Genomic DNA, 5699 nt, shown 5'->3' on the forward strand with positions numbered 1-5699 from the left:
TGGAACAAGGGAGAGGTAAAGTGGGGAGGGGACAGAGGAGGAAAGGAAGGCTGGTGCGTACCTGTGATCCCCTCTTAGAAAAACAGCCCGGGTCCTGCGGCGGGTGCCTCCCCTGCCCCCAAGCAGCTGTGATTTAGTGGAGGGAGGGGCCTTGAAGCACCAAGTCACAGGTTCTGTAAAAGCATCAGATGTGGGAGAATCTAGCACAGAATTGACGACTGTCTGGTCCCCACCCCACTGTCTGGTCGTGGCCCTTAGGTTCACAGAGAGGGTTCAATGACTAGGCTCCATAAACAGAAACCCAGAGAATCTGGGTCTGGGCTGGGCTGTCGGCTTGAGTCTCACCCTGGGCTGTCAGCTGCAGTTAGAGGAAACCATCCGAGAAGAACTGGTTAAAAAAATCAGGGACAATTACAAATCAGGGGATTCTTCTAGTTTTGAAATAGGAAGAGCAAAGTGCTTGGCTCTGTCCCGGCCCGCGGGATAGTCAGTGTAGGCCCTGGAGGAGGGGGTGGGAATTTGGGGAACAAGAGACACGAGAAATGGAGACAAGACAGTGCTCTGATCAAGTCTCGTTTAATGGCGGTAATGCACTGCCTTATATACACTTGGAAGGGAAGGGGTTGGGCTAAGGCGGAAATGATCTCATTGCCGAGGGCGTGGCCAGGTTAGTTTCGGTTTCTCCGGTGGGACGTCATGTTGCGCTTGCGCTATTAAGTAACAATTTTCCCGGGCGCGGGAAAAGTGAGTGAAGAAGCAGCAGGAAGAGCGCCATCTTTAATGAGGTATTAGTACAGGGGAAAAAAGGCAAAGATAGGGAGAAGGTGTGGGGTGGAAATGAATATAGCTCAGGCGTTTAATCCTCAATTATTATTCTCTATGGCCAGGGCGTGCAGCTCCGGACAGCTCTGAGAAGAGTCTATGGACATTTTACCCACCAAATGTCTCAAGGGATCAGCTCATTTACCCAGAAATGTCTCAAGGGCTCTGGGCTTGGTGGCTGTGGGATTCCACCCTCCTGGGGGTCCAGCTTCATCTCCAGTTTGGACCTCCTTGGGATCTGGGAGACAATGGAGCTAACCTTTATGCAGCCCTCACCTCTGCCCCCAGCACTGAGCTCAGCCCTTCACCAGCTCCGTGGGGTTGTTGACTCCTCTGAAGGTCACATTCCACCTTTGTAAAATGGGGATCATTATGGGATGTTTGCATGAATTAAATGAGACCATGAGCTTATCCCAGTGCCTTCTGGGAGCACAGGAAAGAGCTCAGTCATCATTAGCCCTTTAGGCGTCTGCGTGTGTCATCCTCAGACGCCAATGAGGCGAGGATTGTTATTCTTCCCCTCGGAAAATGAGAACATTTATGGCTTTAGAGAGGTCAAATAACTGAAGTCAGTTAGTGGAGGCTCCAAGACAAAATTCCAGGTCTGTCTGAGCGTTGGATGCACCGTTCAGTGCAGGCATGAAGTGTCTGCACTGGCCCGAGGGAGAAGGAAGGTGGAATAGAAGGAAAGGAAGAAATGTCTCAAGGGATCAGCTCACGCATCAGAAAACACACAAACAAAAAGCAGAATCTTGCTCTCAACAGGGGGTGGAGGCCGCGGTGAGGAGATGGTGTGGGCATGGCCAGTTCAAGAAGCTGCTCTCATGGGCATCCCAGGATGGACCTGGTCTCCAGTGCCACAGCTAAGCTGGCAGCTGGCACCACCCCTCCAGTTCTAAAGAAGGCAGGCCCTGAAGCCGGGGCCGGGTAGGGGGGTTAGGAGCAGAAAGGCTCCGTGCAGGCTTCCATGCTGGGCTCTCCACCCCCAGGCCGGGGAGGGAGGGAGGCACTTGCCCCTCCAGACACTGCACTAAACCCATTGCCAGCAGCCAGGGTGGCAGCCACTGCCGAAGAGGCCAGGCTGCAGCACGGTGGCTGGGAGAGTGATGGAGTGGCCTTTAATTGTCTGTCCTTTGAAACCCGGGATGTGTTGGCAACAAAATGAGACTAGAGAGGCTGCTGGCAGGGACCTGACGGGCTGGAGTAGAAGCTTCTACCTCCTAAATGGTTAAATGGCTGGTCTGCCAAGGCCACCGAGCAAAGTGGTACTTCACCTTGGGGCAGATTAAAATATGCATTTTCTCCTAATTGAGCATAGTGAAATCAGCCGGCGGTCCTGTCACAAGTGCAGGAATGAATTGTCACAGCACGACACACATGACTCGACAGAGCATCTATTATACGGGGAAAAAGAGCCACATAAACTTCCTTCCCACTGGAATTTCAACTAATTTTGTTGTCCAGTAGGCTGGGATGTGGAAGCTTGGAGAAGGCTACAGGAAATGGTCACCCGTCCATCCCCATTTCCCCAACAGCAGCAGATGATCCAGTCATGGCATCTTGTGCCTATAACGTACCATGGCAAAGTCTGGTTGCTAAATTGGCAAGAGAGCTAAAGGCTCTTGTATATGGTTACCCTTTTGGGTTGCGTAAATCTGTGTCTTGTATCCAGTGTAGTTGTAGGGCATATGCATTTGAGGCAAATTCTATTTTTCGCACTGCCTTCCATTATAAAATTAGAAGTGTGTTCTTAGAAGAAAACCGAAAATCTCATGACAGTCTACCCTATTCGAGACTCTGAGAGCCAGCTAGGGCAGAGGACAAGGTGAAAGCCTGAAAGCCTGTGTGTCTCCCGCAGATTTCTGGGGGATGCTGACATGCTCGGTCATGAAAGCTGCCACCACAAGAAGAGGAGAAGCTCAGTCCTGCTCAGGTGCCCTGTGGCTGGAGCCATCTGTTATGAGGCTTCCGTTATCCACTGGAGCATCTGTTTTAAGGTGGGCTTCCTGCTAAATTGACATCAAGGCTCTGCAACAGGCAGAACGTGTGTTCTCTCTCTCTCTCTTTTTTTTTTCAGATGGAGCCTCTCTCTGTCGCCAGGCTGGAGTGCAGTGGTGCGATCTCGGCTCACTACAACCTCCACCTCCCAGTTCAAGCAATTCTCCTGCCTCAACCTCCTGAGTAGCTGGCACTACAGGTATGCACCACCAGGCCCAGCTAATTTTTGTATTTTTAGTAGAGACGGGGTTTCACCATGTTAGCCAGGATGATCTCAATCTCTTGACATCATGATCCACCTGCCTCAGCCTCCCAAAGTGCTGGGATTACAGGCATGAATCACCACGCCCGGCCTGTGTTCTCCATTTTTAATGTCACAGTGCTTGACATTTTTGAACATGTCTATAATATTTTTCTGTTTTCAATATTTATTTTAAACTGTTTACAGACACTTCACCATCTTTTTTTTTTTTTTTTTTTTTTTTGAGACGGAGTCTCACGCTGTTGCCCAGGCTGGAGTGCAGTGGCGCGATCTCGGCTCACTGCAAGCTCTGCCTCCCGGGTTCCCGCCATTCTCCTGCCTCAGCCTCCTGAGTAGCTGGGACTACAGGCGCCCGCCACCGCGCCCGGCTAATTTTTTGTATTTTTAGTAGAGACGGGGTTTCACTGTGGTCTCGATCTCCTGACCTTGTGATCCGCCCGCCTCGGCCTCCCAAAGTGCTGGGATTACAGGCTTGAGCCACCGCGCCCGGCCGACACTTCACCATCTTAATTCCCCTCAATTCCTCTCTTTGACCAAGGCATCCATTTGAATCAATACTCCCAATGCAACACAGGGTCATTGTGGCCAATGCTGATCTCAAATGAGTAGCAGATGCTCACATGGTTGGCACCCTTTGAGGTCATAGCCAACAAAAACCCACAACTCTTTTTCACATGAACCACTGGGATTGTGTTTGTGGAGTTTCCTCTGTGAACCTAAATGCAGGACTTTGCATTTACTTTTATTAGGTTCCTCATCATGGTTTCAGCTGTGTGTCAGCCTATTGAGAACATTTTGAATCCTGATTGTGTCATCTGGAAAGGAGCTGTTTCTCCTAGATAACAGATGTACTATGTCTACAAACTTGATAAGCATGTCTTCTTTGTACTCAACTAAATCAACAATAAAAATACCCAACAGAGCCAAGCACGAGCCCCACAGAGCCTCTAGAAGCCTCTTCCATTTCTCAGAACTCTCCTAAGTTACCGAGTCAGTCATCTGCCTGAATTCTTGTGGGAGGGACCATGCCAAGCATATGGTGGGCACCTAACAAATATTAGTGGTATAAATTCAAAGGAGGAAATTTGAGTTCTGCTTTTTTTTATTAAAAGATATAACCACGTTTAGGTAAGACTTATGTGTGATTACAGGTAACCATATAGAAATATGTCTAGGATCCTGATGAATGCATGACATGTCAGATGCGGCCCATATATGAAAATTCAAATGCACTTTTCACTGAAGATGTAATTGACGATAATGACCTCTTTGGTTTTAAGAAATGATTATAGATGAAAATAGAAGATGAATTAGCCTTAATGAACATACTTACTTGTTATTCTTCCCTGCTGGTGACATTAACTGTGTTCCACCTTTGGTAGCAACACACACATTGTTACATTTGGGGTCCTGGAGAGTAGGTTGCTGAAAGAGCCCACCATGCCACTCTGGGTCCTCATTCCAGAAGACCACTGCCAGCTGTCTGGGTTCTGCTGCCTTCCACTGTGAAGAGCTGGGCACCTGGGCTGCCTGAAGGTAGTGGGCTGGGGGAAGCCAGCAGCCAGGGCCGCGGGCCAGGGAGTCTCTCCTTGAGCATTGCTTCCCCCATAGGACTCAGTGTGAGGTGCTGCCATGCCGGTCATCTCACCCCTGTCCACTGGGACATGAATCCTAATGTTACCTGATATCCAGATATTTCTTCTTTGTCCCCCTTCTAAGCGGCAGTAAATGCCACTTTCATACTGGGAGACTGATCATAGTAACAGTAATAATAACAGCCGCCATGCATTGGCTGTTTGGAGTGTGTGTGTGCGTTATGTCATGGCATCCTTGCAGAAACCCTGTAATGGAGGCTGTGCTGTTATTCCCCTCATCAATAGGGGAAGGAAGCTGAGGGAAGGGGTCACTTGCCCAAATCATGAAGCTGAGAAGCACCTGTTGACTCCACAGTGCCTGCTGGTTGATTTTCCTGCCTTCTCGTTTTACACTGGACATGGTTTGGTTAAATTTAATTGCACATATAACTTCTGGATTCCCATCACATATCAGGCACCGTGTTAAACGTCACAGATGTTTCAAGTCAAAAGGCAAAACTCCTACCTGCATGGATCTTAACAACCTATGGAACTAGGTTTCACTGTGGCAACAATCTCAAACCCTCAATGACTTAAAATAGCAAAAACATGTCTCTCATCCATGCTACATGTGCGTTATATCAGCTGGGGACTGTGCACGATGGTCACACAAGGACCAGGCTGACAAAACAGCCACCAGCACAAACCCTGAAGGCCTCTGCAGAGAGGGGAAGAGAGAGGTATAGAATGCTCGCTTCAGGAGTTGAACGTTCATCCCAGAAAGGACACACACCACTCCCACTCCTACACGCTGTCTAGGACAAGTCCGTCCCCGCGACCCGGAGGGGCTTAGAAGTAAATCCTTCTATGATGACCACCGTATGGATTAGTCCTGAGGCTAAGACAAGCACACTAGTCACTGTCACACAAGGCAGAATGCAGTGCCTCACAAGATACGAGCTGCAGGTCAAAAAGGCTTGCAGGAATAGAAAATAATTTCCCTTGGTGAGATCAGGAGAGGCTCCGGGGAGAAAGGACAGACT

The 5699-nt window shown here is 49.2% G+C and overlaps 1 long non-coding RNA gene across 1 annotated transcript; it reads left to right on the forward strand.

The window, feature by feature from the left end:
- The first annotated feature begins 517 nt into the window (after window positions 1-517).
- LOC105475736 (uncharacterized) lies at window positions 518-4176 on the forward strand. The gene is made up of 4 exons (XR_983617.3): window positions 518-785; window positions 2681-2819; window positions 2900-3019; window positions 3832-4176. It is a non-coding gene; the product is annotated as an uncharacterized lncRNA (long non-coding RNA).
- Window positions 4177-5699: the final 1523 nt, after the last annotated feature.

The sequence above is a fragment of the Macaca nemestrina genome, chromosome 4 (assembly GCF_043159975.1).
Source record: "Macaca nemestrina isolate mMacNem1 chromosome 4, mMacNem.hap1, whole genome shotgun sequence".
In the NCBI taxonomy this organism is placed as follows: domain Eukaryota; kingdom Metazoa; phylum Chordata; class Mammalia; order Primates; family Cercopithecidae; genus Macaca; species Macaca nemestrina.